This window comes from Equus quagga, chromosome 12, assembly GCF_021613505.1.
Source record: "Equus quagga isolate Etosha38 chromosome 12, UCLA_HA_Equagga_1.0, whole genome shotgun sequence".
NCBI classification, from domain to species: domain Eukaryota; kingdom Metazoa; phylum Chordata; class Mammalia; order Perissodactyla; family Equidae; genus Equus; species Equus quagga.
This window is the reverse complement of record NC_060278.1, coordinates 37,581,611-37,609,332: the sequence shown is the minus strand read 5'-3', so window position 1 is coordinate 37,609,332 and position 27,722 is coordinate 37,581,611. Positions and strand designations below refer to the sequence as shown.

At 41.9% G+C, this 27,722-nt stretch overlaps 1 protein-coding gene across 2 annotated transcripts in view; it reads left to right on the top strand.

Moving 5' to 3' along the window:
* The window catches only part of SMYD3 (SET and MYND domain containing 3), a 663,517-nt gene that overhangs the window by 529,089 nt on the left and 106,706 nt on the right, over nucleotides 1–27,722 (top strand). The window lies entirely within an intron of this gene.

The window sequence follows — 27,722 nt, the reverse complement described above, 5'->3', positions numbered from 1 at the left end:
ATCTGATGAAATCTGACTTTTGTAGAGTGCTTTTCATTTGTTGGAATTCTTTTGTAATCATTATCTCATTTGAACTCAATAATTATAAAGGAAACGGAAGTGAGAAAGGTTCGGAGATGTGCCTCTAGGACAGAATGAAGGAAAAAGTGGCAGAACCAAGTCTCAAACCCAGCTGTTTTGATTAAATCTAGTGCTCTTTCCGCTATACCACAACTACCTGTGACTTCCGATGCCAGCATCAGTGGAGAGAGGTCGTTGGTTTCACTTCAGGAGCGAGGACCACAAGCTCATTCTAATGATGCAGGAATCAGTGAAGATGATCAATTTTTCATTAAAAAGAACTTTTAGAAATAAGTGAACTAAATGGGAGAAGTTGGATCCACTGCTAATATCTCCCCAATATTCAAGCCACGTTAGCGTTAGCCTTTTGCCACTCACAGGCGTGCCAGGAATCGTGGGGGATGCCCTGGGCTTTCTCCCCAGGCTGTAATCTGGAATGGCAGGCAAGCTAGCTTCCCACCAGCATCCTTGGTTGGGAATGGGAAAACTTTGGGATTTACTGCCTTTTACATGCCATCTATATGGCAGACTCACAAAAATGTCTTGAATAAGTGCTTATATTTTATTAAAATTGGGGTTATGATCACTTTCAGTTTATGTTTATAGTTGAAATCTGGCTAGAATAGTGTATTAGGAAAGAGTTTGGATACAAATAACAGATAACCCAATTAAAACTGGCTCTAGTAGGTGGGGTGTATTTGTCTCAAGAATCCTGGAGAAGCAGTCCAAGATGGGAGCAGCTGTTCATAGATCTCATCACAGAATCCTTCTGTCTTCCTCCTGGGCCATCTCTGCTGTCCCCAGCCCCCAGTCCGTGTGTCCAAGCTCTAGACATTAAAAAGAAGGGGTAGTAGGGCAAGGAACAATGGGAAATCTTCCTAGGCGTTTCTACCTACATCTTATTGTTCAGAACTATGTCACATGACCACCTTTGGCTGTAAAAGAGGTGAGGAAACTGCATTTTAGCTTTTCAGCTTTTATACTAGAGGAAGACGAGGGTGAAGAAGGCTGTGAATGGCTTTTGGGTAGCCGACCTACAGTGTTTGCCATATCCATTGAGACCAATTTCTTTCCTCCCTTGAGCTAGAAGTTTGTTTAGTATTGTATTAGGATTCTCCAAAGAATGAGAACCAACAGGATGTGTGTGTGTGTGTGTGTGTGTGTGTGTGTGTGTGTGTGTGTGTGTATCTATATATATATATAGAGAGAGAGAATATGAACGAGAAAGTGAGATTTATCGTAAGGATTTGGCTCATGTGATTGTGGAGGCTAAGGTCTACGATCTGCAGTCAGTAAGCGGGAGATCCAAAAGAGCTAATAGTGTAGTTCCAGTCTGACCCAGGAAGAGCCAGTGTTTCAATTTGAATCCGAAGGTAGGAAAAAAATGATGTCCCAGCTTGAAAACAGTCAGGCAGGAGTTGTTCCCTCTTACTCATGGTAAGGTCGGCCTTTTTGTTCTGTTCAGGCCTTCAACTGATTGGGTGAGGCCCACCCACATTGAGGAGAGCAATCTGCTTTACTCAGTCTGCTGATTCAAATGTTAATCTTATCCCAAACACCTCACACACACCCCCAGAATAATGTTTAACCAAATGTCTGGGCACCAAGCGGCCCAGTCAAATTGACACTAACATGGCCCAGGGTTTTGCCAGTTCAGATCCTGGGTGCAGACGTGGCACCACTCTTCAGGCCATGCTGACGCGGCGTCCCACATAGCACAACCAGAAGGACTTAAACTAAAATATGCAGCTGTGTACTTGGAGGCTTTGGGCAGAAGAGGAAGAGAAAAAAGAGGAAGATGGGCAACAGATGCTAGCTCAGGTGCCAGTCTAAAAATAAAGAAAGAAAGAAAGAAGACAGAAAATAACAAGTGTTGGTGAGGATGTGGAGGAAAGGGAACCCCTGTGCACTGTTGGTGGGAATGTAAATTGGTGCAGCCACTATGGAAAACAGTATGGAAGTTCCTCAAAAAATTAAAAACAGAAATACCATATGATCCAGCAATTCCACTTCTAGGTATCTATCCAAAGAACATGAAAACACTAATTTGAACAGATACCTGCACCCACATGTTCAGTGCAGCATTATTTACAATAGCCAAGACATGGAAGCAACTTAAGTGTCCATATTGATAGATGAATGGATGAAGAAGATGTGGTATATATTTTATATATATATATAAAATAGTATCTATATCTATTTATATAATATAAATATATATTATATATGTTATATATAATACAATATTATTCAGCCATAAAAAAGAAGGAAATCTTGCCATTTGCTATAACATGGATGGAGCTTGAGGACATTATACTTAGTGAAATAAGTCAGACAGAGAAAGACAAATACTGTAGATAACACAAGGGCAGTTAGACTAGGTGGTCTTAAGGCCCCTTCCAGCTCTATTATCCCATGTCTCCTAGTGGAAGTGAGTAGGGTATATATTTATATGAGAATATACACTTGATTTAAATTAGTTTGTCAGTTATATTTTTAAGTTTCTATTTGAGAATTTTGTTCTGTTTTGTGATATAAACATTCCTTCTGAAATCTCTATACTCTTGATTTGCTTTGAAAAAATAATACATAGGTAAATTCAGCTTAGTGTATTCCTCAAAGATCATAAATTCAAAATTTCTTCAGTCAAAATTAAATTTACTTTAGTTCCTAAATTTAAAGTTTTCAAGATTATTTTTCTTCTTTTCTTGGAACCTAGAAAATTCATTTCAACAGGTTTCTGCATGAAGCACTATTTGTTACGTGCCTACATCAGCGTGTTACTGGACTCGCCTGGGACCATGTTTTAGGAAGGCCAGCGGCCTTGTGATAGTGGGTGTCATTTGCATGTGTGGAGTTAGTTGTCGTTTGTAATCAGCAGCAGCTTAATTTCTAGAAGAAATAAAACTTACCTTCTGATGTAGGTTTCAGGGTAATTTGGCTTCTCCTGTGACTTGCCCAGGACAGAATCAAGGCAATGGAAGCAGAACAGACCAAATGGAGTTGGTTGTGTCCATAAGTTTGTGGATGGCACGTAGCGTGCTTCCTTGGATGCCATGTGCTTTGTTGCAAAAAAGCTATTTTTACTTGCATGTCACTTTGTTTTTCATAAAGCCTGTTATGTTTGATCCTGTTTTTCAATGTACTAACTGCCCTATTGCCTCATTGTTAGATTGTTGAAATAGCTCCTGAGTGGTCACCTCGTCCTCAATTTCTTCCCGTCCATCCATCTTGTGCACTGGTTTAAGAGTAAGGTTTCTTAAAAACCACTGTTTCCATGGCATTGCTTTGCTCAGAACTTTTGAAGTATTTAGCATTATCTTTAGTGTTCAGGGTAAACTGCAAACTCTTAGCTTGGCCTTCGTTGTCCTCTGAAGTCATGATCCCAAGATCCAGCCTGCCTTTGTCTTTTGTCTTTTTTCTCATCTCTTCTCGTTTTCCACTTGTTTGATCTAATTATACCTTTTCCCTCACCCAAAAGATTCTGAAGTGGCTTACAGGCACACATGCACACGTATACACATGTAGATATAAATATATTCCTGTATATACACTACAACAGCAATAAATTTTTATTCATGTGTGAAATGAGTGATAATAAGTAAGATGAAAGCAGGTTAGTACCCAGAGGGCATGCCATATGATCATGTACAGTGACAGGAAATAATCACAGATTGTCTCTAAATTTCCCAGCAGCCAAAGCTAAAAGACTAAGTTTAGCGTTTACAGTAGCCGTAAGAGTGAATGCACACTCAGTCCTTGGCCGAAGCACAGCGTTTCCCGTCACTGGGGCCTGAGGCGCTCCCGAGGGGCCCTGAGCCTGAGTGGTCAACATTCTTACAGACTTTCCACAATGACTTGAATAGCTGACTTTTACAGTCGCCCTCAATGTGGCTGATGGACATAATTTCATATTATAACTTAATAAAAGAAGCAACAAGAAGGATGAACAATTATGTAATCCAGGTTCTTCTCTCTCTGATGGTTTGCTGCATTCCAAGAATAAAATTTAGGCTATATAGAGGAAAGTAAGGCTGCGTATCCTTCAGGTAATCCTTCATTCATGTTATTTCTTGCAAATAGTCTTCTACATTTTTTATTTTAATTTTTGTGAAAGTGATACATGTATATAGCTTGAAAAGTCAAGTACTCAAACCCAGTTGAAAACATGAGGTGCTCCCCCTCTCCTGCTGCTGCCTGAGACCTGCTCCCCAGAGACAGCCCCTTTCACCCCTTTCAGCTTCCGGCATTTGTTCCATGTTTCTAAAATGGAAGGTCCCTAGAATCACATCCTAGTGATGTTTTTTGCTGATTTGATGACTATTTTTTATTTCCAGGATTTCAAATTCACTTTTTTTTCAGATCTCCCAATTTATGTTTAGTTTCTATCAATTTCTGTTTCGTAAGTTACTCACATCTAATGCATCCTGCTCTGTTATTTATCTTTGTGAGCATTCTGCTCATACTTTGTTTTGGTCTTGCTCAGTCAGTGCCGTAATTTATCTTCCTGGAGTGAAGTCATGTTCCGGTTGTGGATTTTTGTTGGTTATCTTCCTTAGCATTGCCCTTCGCTAAGTGTTGTGGGATTTTGTACAGCAGGCTCATTTCAATGGAAAGGTTTTTGGTTTTATTACTTTCTCTCCTCCTGTGCTCATCTCCTCCATCTTGTAGCTGTGCACTGGCCTCTCCCACACTCCTCGGGCCCCAGTTGAGAACCAGGATTTAATGGCATTTGGAGCTGTTGCACCACAGTGAAGTGGAGGCTGTTGCGGCTCTGGGACTTAGTGATGAGCATCTTTGCTCTGTACCTGGTGGGACTCTCTCTGTGTCTTCCAGCCTTTTCATGCCCACAGCTTGCTATGATAGTTAGCCCAAGGGAACACGTCATCAGCCCTGTATTTTCAGCCTCTTTATAAACAAGGGAGCCTTATCTCAGTCCCGGGCTTTAGGCTTTAAAGCTGACTCTACTCACCTTTCTTTTTTTTTCTAAGTTTTTTTGTGTGTGTGAGGAAGATTGGCCCTGAGCTAACATCTGTCGCCAATCTTCCTCTTTTTTTTCTCCCCAAAGCCCCAGTAGATAGTTGTATACTAGTTGTAGGTCATTCTAGTTCTTCTATGTGGGATGCCACCACAGCATGGCTTAATGAGTGGTGTAGGTCCATGCCCAGGATCCAAATCAGCGAAGTCTGGGCTGCCAAAACGGAGTGCACAAACTTAATCACTCGGCCACAGGGCCAGCCCCTTTCTTATGTGAAGAATTTTTGTTCCCTTTTACGCATTGGAATTGAACTGGTGCCTGTCACTGCCCGCTTGCAGACCTGAGGCCCTATCTTCAGCTTTGCTGATTGCTTTGCATTTCTGTTCTATTTTGGGTCCAGGGAGATTTTTATGTTGTATTTGAATTAGCAAGCTAAGTTTGGTTTCTCTTTTTATGTTTTACTTATCATTGCTATGGGTTTGGAGTAGAGGGGAGCACTTCAAAGTCTGAACTTACAGCGTCTTGATTGGAAGTCTGCAGTTTGCTTTTTAAGTACGTAGATAAGAATACAAGTCTTCAGAGGCAGAGCGAAATGTGAGGAGAAACAATGATCTAGTTTTCCTGAGTGCTTGCAAGTGTGTGTGCACCTTTAGCCAGTACCAGTCTGTCTGTGGGGCAGGGGTCTCCGTCTTCTTTTACCACAGGGCCTTCTGTGGAGAGAGAGTTGAGTAGAGTCATTCTGGAAATGTATCCATTCTGAAAACAGTTTAATAAATGGCTCTGTGGGAGGGAAAGCCCTAATAAGCTTGTCATTCTTTGATGCTAATTCTAAGTCCATTTCTTCTTATTTTCTTTAGAAATAAAGCAGTGTTAATTATTGTCTTTGGTAATTATGTCAGCTTCGTTGCAGAGATCCTCTTGTGTAACATGGAATTACCTTTCTTTGGTCCCTTCTGGGGCCCTGCACAACGTCTGTGAGCCGTGGAGCCCTGAGGGAGCCCAGCATCCTCCGAAGAGACGACTTGTCTGGTGCTCCACCTCAGCTCCTGCATGTGCTGCCCCTCAGCTGGGCTGTTACTACTCAACTGTGGGAACTGGGGAAAGAGGCAGGACTGAGCCAAAGGAAGAAACAAGGGTTTTCTCAAGAAGGAAAAAAGCAGTGTTAGGGTTAGAGCTGTATTTAAAGGAAAGGAGGGTTCTCTGCCCAAGGAAAAGTTTATGGTAACTTGAGTCTACTGGAAATATGAGCAGTTACTTAAAGGTTGTTAGTGAACCCAGGTTTTTTTCTGCTGCCTTCCTCTATTTTGCTAAATTAAGTGTAAGCGGAAATGCCGTGTGGTAGATGATGAGCCCAACCAGCTCTGAATTGTTTTCTGTTTCAAGTTTTAACAATCTAAGCAGAATGTGTTTCCTGTATCTAAAGTTTTCATCATAACCAAGTTTACGTCATCTTCAGGAACATTTGGCAGGGGATTGAAGAACTGCATGTGTGTATGTGAATGTGTGATGATTTTTTTTTTAATGTAGTAAGCATGTTAATTTTTTTCTTTTTTTTAAATTGAGGTTATGATAGTTTACAACATTGTGAAATTTCAGTTGTGCATTATTATTTGTCAGTCATCTTACAGGTGCGCCCATTCACCCTTTGTGCCCACTTCCCACCCTCCTTCCCCCTGGTAACCACTCCAATAGTTCTCTTTGTCCATGTGTTTGTTTATCTTCCACATATGAGTGGAACCATACAGTGTTTGTCTTTTTCTATCTGGCTTGTTTCACTTAACATGATACCCTCAAGGTCCTTCCATGTTGTTGTGAATGGGACGATTTTGTCTTTTTTATGGCTGATCAGTATTCCATTGTATATATACCACATCTTTATCCATTCACTAGTCGATGGGCACTTAGGTTGCTTTCATGTCTTGGCTATTGTGAATAATGCTGCAATGAACATAGGGGTGCATAAGTCTCTTTGAGTTGCTGATTTCAAGTTCTTTGGATAGATATGCAGTAGTGGGATGGCTGCGTCATATGGTATTTCTATTTGTAGGTTTTTGAGAAATCTCCATACTGTTTTCCATAGTGGCTGCACCAGTTTGCATTCCCACCAGTGGTATATAAGGGTTCCTTTTTCTCCACAACCTCTCGAACATTTGTTATTTTTTGTCTTGTTTGTTATAGCTATTCTAACGGGTGTCAGGTGATATTTTAGTGTAGTTTTGATTTGCATTTCCCTGATGATCAGTGATGATGAGCATCTTTTCATGTGCCTATTGGCTATCCATATTGTGAGATGAGTTTTTAAGTAGTTAAAACCTACCATTACCGTGTGTTACCTGTGTCTGCTTCTCCACATAACCAGAAGAATGCGTTACCCTGGAGTGAATGCAGTGCTGGCTGTCATTAATGTTAAAGTGAAGAGAGGACTTTATTGACTTCATAACCACATAATTCCATCAGCACTGTTACCATAAAGTACTGGGAGAGGCTTCTGGGCATGGTACGTGGACTGTAAAGTTGGCTGGGAAATAAACAGTGGAGCTGTTGTGTTCGCCCTGGAATATGTTGTTCACCACATCACAGGATGTGGTGCTTCAACACTGCCATCTCCCCAGAGAACCGGCACTGTACTCCCCAAGCTCTTCTTGTTGCCCTCGTTTATCCAAAAGTGCACCCCAGGGGTGAGAAGAGGGTCTCTCCACAATCTGGGGTGACGTGAATTCCGTCTCACAACCTTTCTAATTCTTGCACAACAATTCTTTTCTTCTGGCTTTTGGTCTACAAGAAGCTCCAGCTCAGGGAACAGACTCAGTGATGACAGCTATTGTGACAAAGAAGTATGTATTCTTTTGTACCATGTACAGTACCCAGCCCAACTCATGGCACACGATGTTCAGGAAGGGCTATAGAATGAGGTGATCTTCCTCAGAGGATATTATAAAGTATCATGCCTGCTAAAGCTCTCAGGACACTTACTTTGTGCTAGGTACTCTGCTGATTGATTGATAAACCTCATCTCGTTTCATCTCCACGATGTTATGACAGGATTGATTGCTCTTGTGCCCATTTTGCAGATGAGGTAACTGGAGCTTTCATCTTCAGAGGCTGTATTCTTAAATGTTCCACTATGCTTTCCTCTAAATTTGTGAATAACATATACTTTCCCTATCTTATGAAGTAAATATTCACATATTGGTTTTTGCGTGAATATAAATTTTCATGTCAGTCAGGTAAATACCTACGAGTAGAATTTCTGGGTCCCTATAGTAAATGTGTGTTTAACTTTATAGGAAATTTCCAAATGTTTCCTAAAGTGGCTGTACCATTTTGAATTCCCACCAGCAATGAATGAGAGCTCCAGTTACTCCAGTTCTTTGTTAGCACTTGATTTTGTCAGTTTTGCTTTTGTTTTTGATCATTTCAATGGATGTATAGTGATATCACATTGTGGTTTTAATTTGCATTTCTGTAATGACCAATGTGTTCCTTTTATCATATGCTTATTTGCCACCCATATCTCTCTTTTGGTGATACATTTGTTCAACTCTTTTGCCTATTTTAAAAATTAGGTATTTTATTATTGAGTTTTGAGAGTTCTTTATTCTGTATATGTCTTTTATCAGATATGTGTTTCATAAGTATCTTTTTCTCAGTCTGCAGTTTGTCTTTTTCATTCTCTTGACAGAATCTTTTGAAGAGCAGAAGTTTTAAATCTTAATGTAGTCCAGTTTTCAACATTTTTCTTTTATGAGTCAGTCTTTTGATGCCATATCTAAGAAATCTTTCCTAATCCAAGAGTATAAAGATTTTTCTCCTATGTTTTCTATTAGAAGTTTTATGGTTTTAGGTTTTACATTTAGATCTTTGATCCATTTTGAGTTAATTTTGTATGTGGTACAAGGTTCGTGTTTTGCATATGGATGTCCCGTTATTCCACTACCATTTGTTGAATTAATATCTTATTTAAGACAAGAGGATGTTATAGAAAGAGTGCAGAATTAGATACAGGAGAAGTTGGTTTCTAGTCCTAGAGCATCTACTTGTAACACTGGTGACACTAGTCAGAGGGGTCCAATCTGAGTGGTGGGTAACAGGGCAGCTGATACAGTGGGAAGAGCACATGCTTTGCAGTTAGGTAGTCCTGGGTTCTGCTGCTAACATTTGACATTGGCAACTTTCTCTATCTTAGTCTTAATTTCTTCTTTTGTAAAATGAGAATAATCTATACCTGGCAAAGTTGCTTTGAGAGTTCAACTAGATAATGTGAGTATAGCTTGGGAGATGGTAGACACTCAGTAATGGTAGCCATTATTGGTACTGAGTGATCTGGGGAAATAGTCTATTTGGAAAGTTCCAGGAATTATGGCATCCTCAGTTCCCATCATTTGCTGATCAGGGTCCCTGAATTGCTCACATAATCCTCTTGACACCTTTTTAAGTCTTTGTGTTCCAATGGTTAGTAATCTCTGCTTTCTTCCCCTTTTTGATTTCTTAGTGCTTTCCATTTGGTTCCCTTGGTCACTGTGTTGGGGTGCTTGGTGCTTTTTACTCTTACATTCTCCTTGGCATGCCCCCCTCTCTCCAGCTGGGTCTCTCCCTGTTGAGAAGTGAGCTGACCTTTGTCCAGATGTGGGGGGTATATCACTGCCCTTCCTCACTACTCATATTGTCCTGTTCACTTCTACAGGTGTGGTTGGGTGTGGGGCTGTATGTAGGGGTGTGGGGGTGTGCGTGTGTGGTGGGGGGGTGTACTAGGGATGGGACTCTTAAGCTGAGTAAGAAGACAGCACATACAGAGTAACATGCCACGTCATTCTCTTCTGCCTCCCAGATCCGTAGACAAAGTACATGTCATCCTGGATGCTCTTTCCTCAAGTCCTCTCCCAAGTGATATGATACCTCTCTTAGAGTTTGACATATAGGAATTGTTCTCCCTTCCTGAGTGAGGCCACACTTTGAATCTTTTGCTCACAATGAAACAGAAATCATGAAACACCATGGGACAGAGACCACACAAGGCTTCCCTTGTCATTTATTCCTTATTCACTGCAGTGCAGGGGGTCCCACCCACACTTCCTCAGCCCTAAGCCTGAAAACAGGCCTCCTAAGTGGTCAAAACAGCTTCAGGGCTCCAAGGTGGGTGGAGAACAGCTCACTTTGCAGTGGGAGTGGGCAGCAGAGGGCTCTGCCTAAAACCTGTGGCTGGCCCTGCAGTGACAATGGGAAGGATGTCCCAGAAGTCAAGAGTGGGAAAATGGGGTATTCTAATCCCTTTAATTATCTTAAAGGAAACATGGTTTAGAAATTAAGGGTACATGGTGCCATTCAAAAATAACTTTATTTTACTTGCGAAATACATTTTCCTGCTTGTGTATTTGCTGGGCTCAACAGTGACCTTGAAGGCCGACACTTTCAGTCTACAGTGCCTGCCCAAAGCCCTTAACATATGACATGCTTGACTTCACAAAACTTTGGAATCGTACAAGTCTCTGCCACACAAACTTCCACAAACACCTCACTGTTGGAATATGGGAAGAGGCAAACTAAATAGTGAATTTCATGATAACTCGTTGGGGCTCATTGTTTCCCGAGCTATAAGCAGCCCCTGCAGTGGCGTTGCCTTCGGGAGGGATGCAGATGGGGAACTGGTGCTGTTGGTGAGCTCTAGCAGGATGCACAATGTAGCTTTATGAATTGGGGTGGTAGGTACCAAGTGTGATTCCACTTCCATAGTCCCCTGTTCCTAAAAATAGCTACAAGTAAATATGGCAGATGGAGCACATGCATTTCTCCAGACTGTCTTCCCAAAACCTGCTGAAATGATGGTCAGGTTGGGCTCTACATGTTATTGATTGCCTACCTTCAGAGCCTAAAAGGTGAACATGAAAGAGCATCCTTTTTACTTGGATCCATAAGCAAATATCACAGAGGCTAGGTGGTGTGTCAGAAGGAGTCAATCAAATTTGAGTGGGTGGAAGAAACAGTAGGCATCTGGTTCAGTACCTTCATTTTACAGACAGGAAAAATGACTCATAGCACTCACTAACTGAGTGACATTGGAAAGTCAGGACCAGAAAATCCAGGTGTCCTAATTCTGGGGCAGTGCTCTTTTGAGGAAGCACTGTGGGTGCTATACCTGGGTGTGGAGGCAAAGGTGAAAGGTAAAGATAAAGGAATAAACTGGTCTAGATGTTCCCCTTTGGCTATCTTTCTTGAAAGATCACTTCCATTTGTTTATTCCTCATTTTAATTTGCTTAAAATATTACCTTTATCCAATTTCTCAAGCCCTTCAGATAACAGACCTATAGAAATAAAACCAGAAAATGTGTATCTTTTAGATTGGTTTTACCACTGGAGAATTTAGTACATTTTAATTATAATGTCTGTCCAAGACCCTGGACTGATATTCGCTAATGCTTCCACTACCACCTGTGGGGATGAGACTAGGTTGTTCTTATAAGAAGAGACTAAACCTTAGCTATCGTAGGCACCCAGGGAGCCTACATTCACATTCCCCAAACAGGACTGTGATTCGGAGCAAGTCTTTTCTGTTCCTAGCCTGAGCATTAACCCTCAGGAATCAGGCTTCTACTCTTGCTTAGGACTTAAATAGACATAAGTCTCTCTTTTTTGCTCATTACTCATCTACAATTACCATTCATCTCCAGTCTTTCAGCAAACCTGCTTGAATGTTTCCTTCCCGCTCTTTTTTTTTTCCCTTTCTTTCTAACTTCCTCAAGTATTTAGTGAGATGAGACTCAGAATATATCAACCATGGGAATCCTAAGATGAAAAGATCGCCTCTTCCTGCAAATGGCTTAGAATCTAGCGTGGAGACAAACACCAGATACACGGTTCAGTTCAGTGTGGCAATCGTCTTAATGGAAGCCTGTTTGAAGTGCATGGGAAGCAGAGGAGGAAAAAAATCTCCTGGTCAGTCAGGGAAGACTTCACAAAGGAGGAGACATTTGACCTGAGATGTAAAGGCTGTGTAAGAATTTCCAGTGAAATAGGTTCAGAGGGAGTATTTTAGACTGAGGAAACATCTCGTGTAATGTCTTGGAGGTTTGGCGAGTATAGTGTATCAGGGAACTGCATATGGTTCAGGATTCCTGGAGAATAAAGGCTGGTAAGACTAGTGATCAGGCGTGGTGGTGGTGGGGTAGGCCAGGCAGAGAATTTGGATTTTTATCACGGAGAACAGTGAGGGTTGGCCTTTGGCCAGCAACAACTAGAAAGATATGGCATGCCTAGAAACAAAAAGTCAGAAACTATCCCACAAGGAAGGAGAATCAAAAATGTAAAAAACAAGCCATGACATTAGCATGGTTCTCACATCATTACACCTAGAAGAGCTTTTTGAGAGCTGCTTTTGCATATCTATGCTGACAGCAGCCTTTCTCTCTCCCCAACAAAGAATGAGATGTTATTGGGTCCAATTAATACCCAGGGATATGGCAAATGGTTTGTTTGAAGTACTCATCTGCTTACAGGCTGTTTCTGGGTAGTTCAATTAAAGATTAAAATGTTTACCAATTGTGCTGAGTATTAGTTGCTGAGGAGAGGGTGTGACGGTTGTCTGAACTAACTGTACTTGGTTGTAATTAAGTATTGTGTTTCTCCAGTTGCAGACATCAGCATACTTTCTGTTTTCTTTCAACCTTTATTGCCAAGTCATTTTCAGACCCTGAGAACTCTAAAAAGTAAAAAGAGATGTAGGCTTACTCTGTCTCTTGTTTTGATATGTAAATTGGAATCCTGGAATTATTAAAACATTGATAATGCTTTCCTGTCTATAAAATTGAAATTTGAAAGCTGTAGCTAAAGGCCCATAAAAGCAGTTGTCTCCACGTTTGTCATTAAACCCCTCTATGCAATAAATTTACTTCTCCTTAATTTAGAATCGTCCTGCTTTTTTCAGAATTTAGTCAATCTTGGCATTTTTTCAATACCCTCTTGTGCTAATTTCTTTATTTATTGTGCCTATTAAAATGGAACACATAAAGAAGCAGCCAATTAATAAATTAGATTTTCTACAACTTAAATAAAAACGCATAATTATTTCTAAACAATTAGGCTGCATTCAACACGGGAGAGTTCATCACAAACACAACCTCAGAAGATGAGGAAAATGGCCCAAGTTTGACTTCATATCAATGAATAGCTTCTTTTTACAACTGCTTCATGTTATGAATAAGGTCAATTAAAATCATTGTAAAAGTTGTGAATACTAACCTCCTTAATTTCATCTCATTGCCTTTCAACTCAACAAAAGACCCAGAGCAATATTCTTCATGAGCTTTTTTCTGAAGCTACAGTTCACTACATCCAGCAGCCTATAACTTTAAAAGGGACAAGGAGAACCTCTAATGTGCTCAGAGAAGCACCATAGAAAAATAAGCCTCAGGGAAAGATGAAGGGAGCAGGAACTCTCAGCCTGCAAGAGAGAAGGGAAAGCGGTATCTGGGCAGGTGACCTGCGGGGCTCCCTCTCCCTCACCTTGGGGAAACAGACTTAACTACAGGCATTTGGATTAGATGGACTGACCTTCTGGACTGGTGTTTGTGTTTGAAGGTGTAGTGGCATTTCCTCTATGAAGGTCTTCTAAGAACAGTCTTTTCCATCTGTCTGATCTTTTGAATTCCTGCAAAGCTTCCCAGCCTTCAAGTTCTGGAATCCCTTGGCTTGGATAAGTTAAATATTTTGGGATTAAAAAAAAATCACACATTCTACCACTAAAAAAAGAATTTACCCTATAAAATTAGATTTTTGTTTGGGCCATTTTCACCTTCATCTGTTGATGCCATGACAGACATTCAGCAAGCTTTTACTGAGTACCTGCTATGCACTCAAAGGCCTGTAAGAAGACGCTGTTAACTGAAGCTCCCTGAGAAGCAAGCCAGAATTAGGCAAAAATGAGAAAAGGCTTAAGCCTTAGATTTTTGCCTAAATTCTTACCATATTCGGCTCGCCTACATGTCATGATAGTTTGTTGGTCTCCATAGATAAAGGCTGCTCTAACCTGTGAAGAACAGTGAAGTACAGGGGTGTTGAATGGTCAGAAAGAAGCAATACCCCAGGTCCTTTAGCATTAGCCCCCCCCCCCCAAAAAAGAAATTATTATACGGGAAATAAAGGTTATTTCTTGACTTTAGTCCCAATATATTTTTGTTTGTTTTTGTTTTGTATTCTATTTTTTAAGCAAGATAGAGTGGCAAAGAGAGAATTGAGAGGGGGAGTTTAAAAAGGAAGGAAAGGTGGTAGGAGCTGTTTTTTTACCCCAAAATAAGTGGAAAATAGCAAAATTATTACAGAATGTCTTGGGTTTCAGGCTTTTCTCTGGGTGGTTTCAAGACTTGAACAAGACACCAAGACGCTCCTGTCAAGTTTGTTTAGAGTGTGCTCCCCAGTCTTAGTGCTGGGAACCTACTTTAGATGTTATCTGCCTTTTTCTGAGGTAATCTAATACCATTATATAGTTTGGAAAAAATAAACTGTTTCCGTAATGCTATTGGTTTAGTATCTAGTTTCCAAGGGTGCACTCAGTGAGGAGCAGAAGGGCTTTTAATATTAATGGCAGAGCTTCAAGGGATTGTTTATATTTTTTTACATATGTCATTTCGGGCCCTGAAGATTGAACACATAGGTTTAACAGTAAAATCACTAATATTGTCAATTATGGGCAATTACTGGCTATCAGTCTCGGTTTCTTTCTCTAACAATCACAGTGCTGCTCTATTAGCGATTAGAGAAGCGTAGCCCCTTTCTGTAAAGGAGGTACTCTTGAAAATAGTCTGCCTACAGAAGGCCCTTTATTGATTGAGCTTTCATGCTACCAGTAATTTTTACCCAGGAAAATGACTACTCCTGCCATCCAATCTTTCAATTAAGTATGCTTTGGTATGAGATGTATCATTTAGATTTTTATTAATTTAAACATTTGTGTCAACAGAAGGTAGATCATTATTAACTGGTGCAATGTGGTGAGTCACAAAATACATACGTGTCATAGTAAAGCAATTAACTTCCTCATTCTATTGCAGAGCAGATGCGTAACCAAATAAGAACGGGGGCCCAAGGGTACCCTAGTACATTTATTTATTTATTTTAAGTCATTAAATTGTTGACTCAGAGACCTCATTTCAAGTTTCCCAAACTTTGTTCTCTTTTTCATCTCTGCATTTCCCCCTCCCCCACCTATGATTGAAAATAGGTTTAGAACCATCACTCAAAATTATAAATTCACTTTTGGCTTATCGTAGTAACTTCAAGCCTTGGATGGGCTCTCTTTGAGATGAGAGAAAGATTGATGACTAAGAGAGTTGAGAGTACGTCAGATCTACAGGGATTTCTGTTGTTAAAATGTTGGGGAAGGTTGGGCAGCAACTGTTTGGAGCAGCAGAGGCTGGGTTAAGAAACTCACCAGTATCTGACAGCCAGCATCCCAGAGTGAGGTTAAGTCAAGACCTCAGGGCTGATGCCAGACTGTGGTCACTTCTTTCTTTCTTTCCTTCCACAACAACTGTAATTCTTTAAGTATTTCTTCAGCACCATTCTCTCTTGCCTGGATTGCTGCAAGAGTGTCCTAAGTGGTCTGGCTGTTTCTACCCTGCTGCTCTGGAATTTAGTTTTTGCACAGAAGCCAGAGGATGTTTTCAGGAGGGACCTCTTCAGTAACTTCCCTCTCCCTTGGAAGGTGGGATCCAGCTTCACTAACAAGACTGGCAGGCCCCTCTGTGGCCTGGCTCCTGCGCCCCTTCCAGTCTCAGCTCGGTCTCATGGCTGGAACACGCCAAGCTCTTTCCTGCCCTGGGGTCTTTGCACTTGGCTTCCCTTTGCCTGAAAAGTGCTTGCTGGGCTCTTTATCATTCTTCAGCTCTCAGCTTCAACCTCACCTCCTCAGAGAGACATCCTTGGCTACCCTATGAAAATCAGCTGCCTCTGTCCTTGTTATTTTTGGGTCCCTCTTTATCTATATTATAGCACAAACAATTATTACATGTTATTATTTGTATTTGCCTGTTTGCTTACTTGTTAAGAAAGTAAGAATGACCTTATCAGTCTTATTTTCTTTTGTGTCTCAAAGCCCGACACGGTGCTTATATAATTATTACAGCACTTAACATTTTTGTGTTGCGTGAATAAATAAGTCAATAAATAATGTTATTTGCTAACATTGAGTTAAGCTCTATAGGATATACCAAGTAACTATATTACTTGAAGCTTCAAAATGACTTTTGCTCATAAAACAATTTCATGATAGTTTAAACAATGGGCTGCCAGGAAGGAATATTCTTGCCATTCCTTCCTCCAACAGTTTTTAGCTTTGAACTTGTTCCCCACACCAAGACTTACAAGCCCACATGTAAACCTCCTAGTGGAAAGACAGGATATAGTCCCAATTATTATCTTGGAGGATTCCCTCTCATGTGCAGTGTTTGCACACATTTCCGGTGTTTGTGAAACCAGACTTTATTAACACAGAGTTGATGGTATACCCAGTTATGTGAGTTTTCTAATCTGATCAGGAGCGTAAATATTATCCACATCATCCTGTTGGATATCTGTGTATTTTCGAAAGTTAGTAAAGCATAAGAGACCCATTTCATAGGGGTTTCTAAGCCCAGGATTGGAAGGGCCCTTAGAGGCCCCATCCAGCCAGGGCAGGAACCTCCCTACTATATCCCTGCTAGGTGGGTGTAACCACTCCACGTGAACAGTTTTAGTGGAGATCTCAGCAGGCTCTTTGAGTAGACCATTCCACTCTCCAGCAATGGCGCTTGTAAAGTTAATTAATGTCATGAACTAAAAACTGCCTCTTTGAACTTATATTCAAGTCCTGGTTCTCTGCCCCATGGAGCAATAAAGAGTAAATAGGTTCCTTATTCCACCTCCCAGTCTTCAGTTGCTTGAATGTTTGAGGCAGCGTGTGTAGCAAAGAGCACTCAGGCTTTCAAATTATGTAACTAGGAGCTCAAATCCATCTCCACCGCTTCCTAGCTATGTACCTGAACTTGAGGATGTCACTTCATTTTTCTCAGCTGCAGTCTTATCATCTATAAATTAGGAACTGAAGTGATTTTTACCTTACTGAAATGATTAAATGAGGTAAAGCACAAAGTAATTAGTACAATAAACATTTGACAAATGTTCTTGTTATTATCTGACCTTCAGCTAGCCAGCTCTCTGATACTCAGCCTCATCTGTAAAATAAGGAAAATGATTCCTACCTACTAAGGAGAGTCCAAGGTCAACATCAGTTAATCCTAAGATATGGTTGATTGTTCAGCCAGCAAGAATCTAGACAAGCATTCTCATCCTAACTGGATTTCATTATTTTTTAACTACTTTATTAAGATATTATTGACATACAAAAAGCTATGCATATTTAATGTTTTCACTTGATGAGTTTGAAGATAAGTATAAACCCATGAAACCATCACCACAATCTATGCCATAAACATAACCACTAGCAAATTTTTTAAGTATACAATATGATATTGCTAACTATAGGCACTTTGCTGTGGAGTAGATCTCAGATTTCATTATTTTGCTCACAGAATATGAAAGACTTTGTTAAATGCTTGTTGCAGGAAAAATATATGGGATTAATAATAGTTATCCGATCTACTTGTACAGTCTCTGAAAAAATGAGTGCAGATGGCCAGGATGTGTTCTCGGTTCTCCCATAGTGGAAACCACATTATCTTTTTAAGTCTCAGTAAGCATTAGCCAAAGACAGACATTGGTTATCTGATTGGAGGCTTCCACGTGCAGACTTTTACTTTTGTTTCTGTTTTCTTGGGACCCTATTTGCTACCACTTTGGGCTTCTGCCACGGCTCCCTTTTTCTCGCTTCTTTAGAGAGGAATAAAAATAGTTTCATGGCTGTCTTTACGAAGTTCTTTGGCTGCCCTGGGATAGAGTTCCTCTGGAATTAAACATGTAAACTTTTATGAAATATTTTCTTCTACTCTGTCCTGTTTGAGAATAATTTCTTTTGGGAGAAAGGAAAGGAAAGAAACTAAGAATCAGGCAGCTCTGTTCTTTCTGTTATCTGTTGATCTTTTACCACTTGCTGCGAGTAGTAAATCCATCTCTGCCATGCTCACTTCCTTGCTCAGAGAGCACTAGAGCATTTCTTCATAAGCCTCAGTCATCCAGCATTGTCTTCCTCACACTATCCTGATAGATTCCTGCTCCTCTTTTGGGAATGTCCTTGTGTTGTCTGGTCTTGACCTCACCTTCTGTAATGTGTGTCATGTGTGTTTAGTAATTACTGTGAGCCAGTTGCTGTACTGAGCACTTTACATACATTGTCTCATCTGGTCCTGATGCCCACCCTATGAGATAGATCCTCTAGTCCTGTTTCCTACTGGGAAGGGCTTAACATCTATTTTATCATCAGTGTTCTCAGGTGTTGTTCTAGAAGGTGAACTGATGCCCTTGGACAAGCTAGAATGGATAAAGCAAATGTGAACTTAAGCGACTATCAAGAATTTTACAAACTCATGGTTTTCCAATAGTTTGATGACAACCATGCCCTCATTTTCAAGACTGCAGCTGCTTTCTTATGAAACAAAAACCAAATACACATTAAAAGTGGGAGTGGAGAAATGGGCAAGCAGTGCTAAAATCTGTTATCAGCCTCAGGAAACCTAGATGACAGAAATGTCACCAATCTTCCTGGAGGTTAAACGAATATGCATTGGTTTCATAGGCTAAACTGCAGTTGGAGAAAAGGAAGGTCATTTGCTTGTTTGAAAATCTCACTATGTCTGGCTTCCCCTCCTCCTCTGTCCAACCTCACGTTTGCTTCAGCTCCCTCTTTTCTACCATCCCTGCCCCCATAGTCCCCAGCCATGGATGGTCAATAATATGCTCCTGCTGCTCTGACACCTGCAATGCCAAGCAGTGCTGGTGGAAGTCAGAGGATCCTGCAGATAGACACTGAGCCTTCTCTGGGCCTTCCCTCGGCTGGGCTCCCACCTTGCCAAGTTGTCCTGCTGTCCTCAGTTGGTCTCCTTCTTCATGCTCCACAGTGTTCCCAACCTTCACTACTGTTCCATCCCCCAAGCCCCTGCTTTCCATAGATACAGGAGTGATAAAACCCATCAGGCGTAATATCCCTCCACTTCCCACTCCACCCACTTCCACATGCAGCTATATCTGCACCCATCCTTCTCTGTCTTCCTCTTGGCTCGGAGCAAACAGGCCTCCTTGCCAAAGCCAAGTCTTTGCTACCTTCTTGCACCACCACCTGTGCTCATGACCCCACCCACTGCCTCCTCCTGGACCTGGCTCCTCCAGTCACTCCCTCTCTGTTGTGGTCGGCCTCTCCCTTTCTGTTGCCTCCTTCACTGTGGTATAAACCTGTTCGTGACTTTCCCATTATTAAAAGACAGCCTCTTTCCCCAACTCTGCTTTTGCCTCTAACCGCTGTTTCCTTTTCTTCAATTTGTGAAATCCCTTGAAAGAGTCACCTACTCGCTTGATGTCCCTGTCTCTTCATTTTCTCTTCTCTTAAACCCCACTGATAGTCTTTCCTATCATCCCATTGAAACCGTCTCTCTCTGTGTCATCACTGAGCCCAACTCCAAGTCGAGTGGCCTTCTTTGAGTCTCTTCCCAGCTCACCCTTCTGTTGCATTTCACACCATGGGTCCCTCCCTTTCTCTTTCTAGGAATACTCTCCCCTTAGCTTCTGCACCCTCCTCTCCTTCTCCCCCTTTGCTCCTTATATGTTGGAGTTCTCCTGGATTGAGTGATCTCTATTCCCGTATCTTTAGATTCCAACTATATGACAGTGGCTTCCAGATCTACCCTCCTCACCTTTGCTTGTCTTCTGGGTCTAGTTTCATAATTCCAACTGACTACGGGGCAGCCCTACCTGGATTCTCTCTAGGCATCTCATACTTAACATGTCCAAAAGGTGAACTCATCTTTCCTGAACACCTTCTTTCTACATCCCTGATCTCACCTGAAGCTTTCATCTTGCACTCAGTCACTGAAGTCAGATGCTTGGCAATTATTCTAGCATCCTCTTCCACAGACCACTCACTCCCATGTTATCACCTTCTTAAAAACCCTTAAATTGATCCCTTCCTCTCTGTCTGTCTCTAAGGCCATTGCCTTACTAGAGTTCATGTCGTCTTTTTCTGGAATGTTGCAACATCTATCTAACTGATCTTCCTGCCTTCAGTCCCTCTGCCTCTCAGCGTATTTTCCACGTAGATATTTGAACAACACAGTGATTATCCTTAAAATCTTCCCATGTCTCCATGTTGCCCACAGATGATCAAATTCACCCTTTTTTCTGGCACCTGCCCTGCTTTTTATTCTTATCTGTAAACCTTTACTCTCTCCCCTTTCCCTCCACTAACCATTTAACCCAGCCTTATGTTTGCAGGTCTGTGAACATATTCTGAAGTAGGCTCCCAAGTTAGGACCATCTCTCCACCGAAAGTCTCTAACTGAAAAAGCAGCCTCCAAGCAGCAAGCTACTGCAGACCCAGAAGGGCAATAGAGGACTGAGGTGCGCGCCCACCCACCCATCACCACTGCTGCTGTGCATGAGTGAACTGGCACCACCAAACAGCTCCGTCTTCTCCCAGACCTTGTGCTGTCTTATGTCCTCCTGTTTCTTCATGCTCTTCCTTCCTGCTTTGTTACTCTTAGCTAATAGTTCCACAGCCTTCAAGACTGAGCTCAGGCGTTGTCTTCTCTAGGACACTTTCCCAAAACCCTGGTTGGGCAAAGGACCCTACCTCAGTGCTCCCATAGCCCCAGGGCTTCTCTCTCTCTTATCACATATGATATTTAGAAATGATATGTTTATGTGGCACTTTCCACCACTAGACTGTAAGCGCCTCAAGGCTAAGGCCACATCTCATCCAGACCTTTGCAGTTCCAGTGCCTAGCCCAACTGTGCATTCGGGAAATGCTGGCATGTATTGAACTAAAGGGAGTTGGAAGGGCACAGTATTACTCATAGTGCGGTGCGCTTGGTCACTTTTTGTGTCTATTATAAATAAACTAATTTGTGCCAAAGCAGAGAACATGGGAAATACAATTGTAGATTGGATAGTCAAGGGAAAAAACCCTAAACCATTACGCACTTGCAGCAAATCTTACCATTGCTGACACGAAAAGTGACACTATGATCACAGCAATTAGAAGTGATCACTGAGGCAGCAGAGACCAGGCTGGTGGTCCTTGGTCCTGGCTGTGGATTGAAAAAACCTGGGGAGCTTTTGAAAAATACAGATACCTGTCCACCCCTGAGAGAATCTGCTGTCATTTGCCTAGATGAGACCTGGGGCTCCGTATTCTTAAAATCTCTCCAGGTGGTTCTAAATATATCCCCATGGCATCAGACCCTGACAGCAGAGATGAGAACCAAAGCTGGAGGAACAATAGGCCTGATCTAAAGGAAAGTCAGAGACCTCATATCCCTTAAAGCACGTTGCTGGCATGGATGGGGGGAGGTGGGGTACGGGCATGTCTGGATTCTCTGTGTGTTTGTGCATTATTGGTGGAGTGGAGGAGGAAGTCAGTACTCTAGCCTAGAGTGAATTAAAGCCCCGATAGATAGAAAATAGGCATATCCCAAATAGTTCAGCTCCCATTGGTAATGATATATGGGTTTTCTCATATGTTAAACTCTCTAAATGAAGTTCTGTCTACTCTTGTACAGAGAAAGATGGATTTTCACATTTGTTTACTTCCAGAAAAGAAATCCGTGCATATTCTAATTGAGCATTTACTAATATTAGAATCTTACTTTCAAGTTATCTAGAAAGTTAAACAATAAAATGGGAATGTTAAAGGAAAACAGCTGGGGCTATATACTTTTGACCCACAGAGTATGACTCAAAAGAAAATAAAAACTGTTTAAGAGGTAGTGGTTTCATTAATCCTTTGTGGGTGCCGTCATAGCGTTCCCTGAGGCAAGGGGTATGAGAAGAGAGAATTACGCCATCCTGTACACCCAAAATGCCCTGTTAGACATCCAAAATTTGATAAGGACCTTGCTAGACATCAGTACAGAGATTATATCTATACCTATACTTTTTGGGGCAGATTTCAGATTTGATGTTGCCAACATGCCAGGTCCTAATGAAAGATGGCCGTGACACAGGCGGCTCAGTGCATAGCTCTTTAGGAACAGGAGGATTCTGAATACATACTTGAGTATGTATTTCCAGTTCTCCCCCTGATTTCCAGCACACCCTCCATGAAATCACTGGCCCCTCCCTGTACCTCTTTCTCTTCCTATGAAGTGGGGACACCTCTGATCATCATCTGGTAATGTTTATGAAGCTCCATCAGACCTTTGTCTGGAAGGCTCCGTTAACAGTAATGCATGCTTGGTTTATGAGATGGTTACAAGAGAATGGAGGTGGGGGCAGGGTGCCAAACATGGCCAGGGCTTTTATCTTTGACATTATAAAGAGGTCTGCTGGCCAAGGGCCAGATTGGAGTTTACTGGAATATAAAATGCAGACGTGTGCTTTCTGTTGGTGGGGCGCCAGGGGGAAAGCTCGCCAGCACTTCACTTCCACAGGATGCAGTTGCCAGGGAGAGCATCTGAGTCCTGGTAGTTTTGTGCAGGGTCTTTCATGGGTATGAGGTGGGGCAGAAAGCTGAACCATGGAATTTGGTCACCTTCTCTCGCTGCCAGGCCCTCAGCCCATGAGTGATTGCCCTCTGGAATGACCCACCCCCAGCTTCCAGGAACAAATTCTGCATGGATTAATTCACAGACTACAGAATTGTTTGAGATTACTGGAGGAACACTGGCTTTCTTCCACTGAGACACAAATGCAATTCTGGACTCTTTCTTCTTGAAAATATGACCAAGGTATTAAAGATAATTCTTCGCCCCCAACTGGGACATAGTCCTTTTGAACTTTGTGCTTGTTTGGCACATGGTCTAAGGATTTCAGTGCTGCCTTACAAGGTGTTAGTAAGAACTGGTGAATTTGTGCAAGCCAGCTCTGAAAAGGTAGGGGGAGCTATTGCAATTGCATTAACTGCTGTTGTTGGACAGGTTCTGATGTCATATTAAATAATTTGCTTTGGTTACCCTTATGATTACCTCCTTAAAAAGCGTGTCTAGACTTCTGTCCCAGGACTCATTATCTGAAATTGTTAGTGTGGACCCCAACTAAACTATTCCCTTAGTTTGGGACCACAGATTAAATAATCTGATGTGCTTGCTTTAGCAGATAAGCAAATACCATGTTCTCATCTGAGTATGACATGTTGCCCACTATAATCATTATACACACAAATGTTAGAGGGAACGTGTGAATTAAATAATCATTGTCAAATTCTTGGGTTGGTAGAATGCAGCACAGGGTCGTTGTAGTCTTTATTCCATCCTCTACGTACTCTCTCTGCTCTGACTGGTGTGTTCTATACATGAGAAAACTCAGCAAAAATAGAATGAAGGAAAAAAAAATAGAATGGAGGGATTTGCAATTTGTTACACAACCACAAATTCCAAAGTCTCTCCTGTCAGAATTTCAGGTCTCTCTTCATGCACAACAGACACCATATACATTAATGACTAATGGAGTGGAATGATTAGTTTCCATCTCCATGGTAACCTTAATCAAGTTCTCACCTGGGGAAGCTGAGCCAGGAGGCATTGTTAGCCTCCAGGTCTCACATCTGGCCAGCGGCAGAGCTGGGATTGGAACTCCAGCATCCTGATTTCCACTTTCATGGTGTTGTCTGTCACACACTCCTGAATGCCAGGAACACAGAACCCAAGTCATGCTGTTGGTTCATCCTGTTTTTAAATGTCTCTGGAGAAACTGCGTCTAGGTTATCCTAACCTTCGCTATCAGAACATTAGCCTTTATACCTAACTTGAATCTTTTCTGCAGACTTTCCTCTCTGTTTGCAGAGGAGAGTGAAAGCAGCTGTTTCTAAGGAAGGACAAACTAGAGATGGAGGTGTGGCAGATTGGAGGAGGTGAGGGCTTGTGGTTTGGGTCTCCATTAAAGCAAAACCTGTCCTGAAATTCAGGGGTATACTTTATCTTAATGCCAGTTGCCATTAGAACAATTTTTCCTGTAAAATCTTTGCATTTTTTCCCAGTCTCAAACCTCCCAGCTTGTGGTGTTCGCACAGGAAGATTGGCAGGACTGTGCTAGGAGTTGCGAATACGACTTTACAGCACAGAAGCCATCTATTTGATAGTCTCTCTCTGTACAAATGTGAAAAGAATTTGTTTGAATGTGCTTTTGCAAGCCAGTAGCCTTCTGCTTCGTATAATCTCCATTATATGTGCTGAGGAACTTATCTTTTCAGGAGGTGCAAGGAGGAATAGGAGGGTGCAAGGAAGAGTCGTCTTAAATGTCTTTATGTAGTGTTTAACTGCCTTTGTGTATCAGCCGTTCATGCTCATTTTCCACACAGTGTTGCATTAAAAGCAGATCAGCAAGCACCACTTGGCGTGGGTAGGCTCTCAAACTGTCCCAAGTGTGTGGATGACAACTGGTTTTTTTTTCCTCTGAATTGACCGGATTTTATATAAGCAAAGGAGCTTATTTCTCTAAGAAGGAGTTTCAGTCACTGGGATAGGAATACCCAGCACAGAGGAAGGGAAGGTGTTGAGGTTGTAGCTGGAAAAAAGCCTTTGATGGGTCTAGAAGTTCTGACTTCACCCACTCAAAGCTGTTGTCACTTCCCTAGAAGCTGTCAAGGGGACATTCCCCTTCCTTCTGGCATTTCCCTGTACCTGGAGATTGAACCTTGAACCTGCAGTTGGTTCCAATGTGTGAACTTGCAGAAATTTGTAATTGCAGTAGAGTCCTGTTTCTGCCTGAGAAATAAAGCTAAGTGGGTATTGGCAACTGGGACAGCTACAATGGGGACTTAGAGTTAAATGCCTTTCAGTGGAACAGTGCTGCTGGAGGCTCAGGTTGTCCCATGAGCCCTTCTCCTCAACATCAGCACTTGTTTGGACTGGGCTTAGTGCTCCTCGTTGCCCAAATGTTCCTCAGCTGGTTCCAAGACAGTGCCAGGGCTAACTGGCAGGGGAAGTCTTGCCAGCCTGAGAAGAGGACATCTATTCTGGGGTTAGCCAGCTCAGGGGGGTGGGGAAGAGCCTGGAGTTTCAGGCTCTTGAGGGGACATGGAGTTCAGAGACCTGCTCCACCCTTCTTGTGCACATCGCTTGTGGGCACTGTGCTGAGATCTCACCATTTCATGAAGAAGATTAAGTAAAATTACCTTGCAAAGTTTGTTTTTTTAATTTGTGGACTGGTAAGAGCACGTGGATGATGTCCTTTTCATCTGCATCACAGTTATGCCCATTGCTACAACTATCATGGAACCCAGTGGGAAGTGCACAAAGGATTGTGCCTGTGGAAGCTGCAGGACGTTTGATCTGGTTCTTGGTGGATGGAGAGGAGTTTGTTTGGATGACTAAATTGAGGAAGAGCCTTCCAGACAAAGGGAATGGGATATGCAGAGAGGTAGGGACGTGGCATAGTTGGTTCTTGATTACATTGTAATTTGCTTTCTCCTTCATTGGGATAAGACTATTTTATCCCTCCCACCAAACAAAACGGATTCTAGTCAGGCCCCTGGTAGCCCTCCGCCTTCTAGGGTGGGAATTGAAAACTCAGGGCTCTGTGCCTTTCATGAGATTAGTGCTTCTAGAGGGTACAAAGAAAAGGTTTAGAAGGTACATCTGTTCAGACAGTTATTACACCGCAGAAACTTAGCTTCAGGGAGGTTAAATACTTCGCCAAGGTCACACAGCTATGGAGCAGAGATTCAAATCCACATTTTATGATTCTAAATCCAGTATTCCTTTCACTAAGTTTTCATTATTTTGTACAGTTGCTAGTTAATTGCTAATTAGAACATTCTACCAGTTGAACGTGCTTCAAGCTGAGGACATTCCTCTCTTTTCCTTCCTTCCCCAGTCCTTAATGCCCTTTGACTGGCTTGTGGTTGATATGATAACAGTGAATGCTCTAGTTTTAACTACTATTTTTCCACTTTATGAAAGAGCCACTTTTCCCCCCACGTTAAATCCAAACTGCTTTCAGTTTTTTTTTTGCCAAAGGAGATGGAAATTGGTTCCAGCAGAAATGTTCCCTGTGAATCGTAAGGTTTGGAGTGCTGCTGTATATTCATCTGTTAGTCCCAGGGCATTATCCATGAACTGGAGTACCTCAGTCAAACGCGCTGCATATTAAACTTTGTTTCCCTCCTGATTTTGAGTTTCAGGACTTCCCAGTCTCTCTCCTGAGTGCAGACACCATATTTGAACCTCATTCTGCTTTAAAAACAAACAAAACACAAAAAAACCTCTCATTTTAAAACACTAAAATTATTAAATTACTGGAAAAGTTTATAAGTACTCAGTAATTTTACTTCCCATTCCATTCTCATGTCTCTCCAATCCAGTCTAATTAGAGTTTGTGTGAGGATTGGATAACAGGAAGTACTGGAGAGCAGACTGCCTTTCTCCTTTTCCTTTTAATGTGAACCATCTGAAATTAGCCCAATGCAAGAGTTTCAACATCAAACACTTGTGAGCCAAGTGAACACATCTGTTTAAGTGTTCCAGATGCACAGTGGATCTGGATGGCTGCATCTGATGTTTAAGCCTGATAGAGCCAGTGGTTACTTTCCCAAGGATATGTTCAGCCAGTCTTGCTAGATTCCAACCTTACCCTATTGAAGAAACTTGGATTTCTGATTCACAGTAACTGCTGGCATCTGCCAAGTATGCTTCCTACTCTGAAACTCAAAGGAAGCATTTGGCCAATTGAATGTAATTCTGTTGCATGACACCCTTTTATGTAGTGGTGAGATTATCTCCTATCATCTGGTACCTATTTTTTACAGTTAAAGGAGTGATGCTAGGATATTGATTTGTTAGCTATGTGTGAAGGAACTTAGATGGCCTCACTGATCCATCCAGGGATAGATGGGGACAGCGACCTCTGGGCCAAGTGAACAACAGGAGGCTCAGGATGATGTTGGAGATTGAAGCCAGGAGAGTCAACAGAGCCCACTCCCGAATAGCCTTGATGCTGTTGTCAGGGAGCACGGGTCCTGAGCTAAGGTGAGATTTCTTATGCTGGGGGGAGGGGTTGTGTTTAGGTTCTAGACCAACATCTGGGCATTTGGCAAATACTGACAACTACAGTGGGAACATGTCCTTTTTCAACATAATCATGATGTGGTAATATCAGGAACAAGTCAAGATAGAAGTATGGTGTGAAAAGAACAACCTTCTGTTTCCTTGGTTGAGATTCTCCTTCTTGTTACAGAATTAAGGTATTTTATTCTTAAAATACTGTTACCCATGGGTTGTAGAAGATCACTACTCTCTCCTCATTGATTTACTCCGTCACCATTTACTGTATAACTTACTATGCTGGCACTGGGAATAGAGATATGATTAGGTCATGGTCCCTCAAGGAGTTCTGAGGCTAGTTGGGGAGACAGTAAAGTAGATCATTAATGACAGCTTGGTGCTGAGAGAGAGGTATGCAGAGTGGCTGTGGTGGCTCAGGAGCGCTGGGCTAACTCAGAGGGAAGAATTAGAGAAGATTTCTGGATAGAGTACATTTGAGGCTGGGTCCTAAAGGGACAAAAGGGAAGAAAGTCAAAGAAACAAATCAAAGTGGTGACCCAAGGAAAGAGCAGG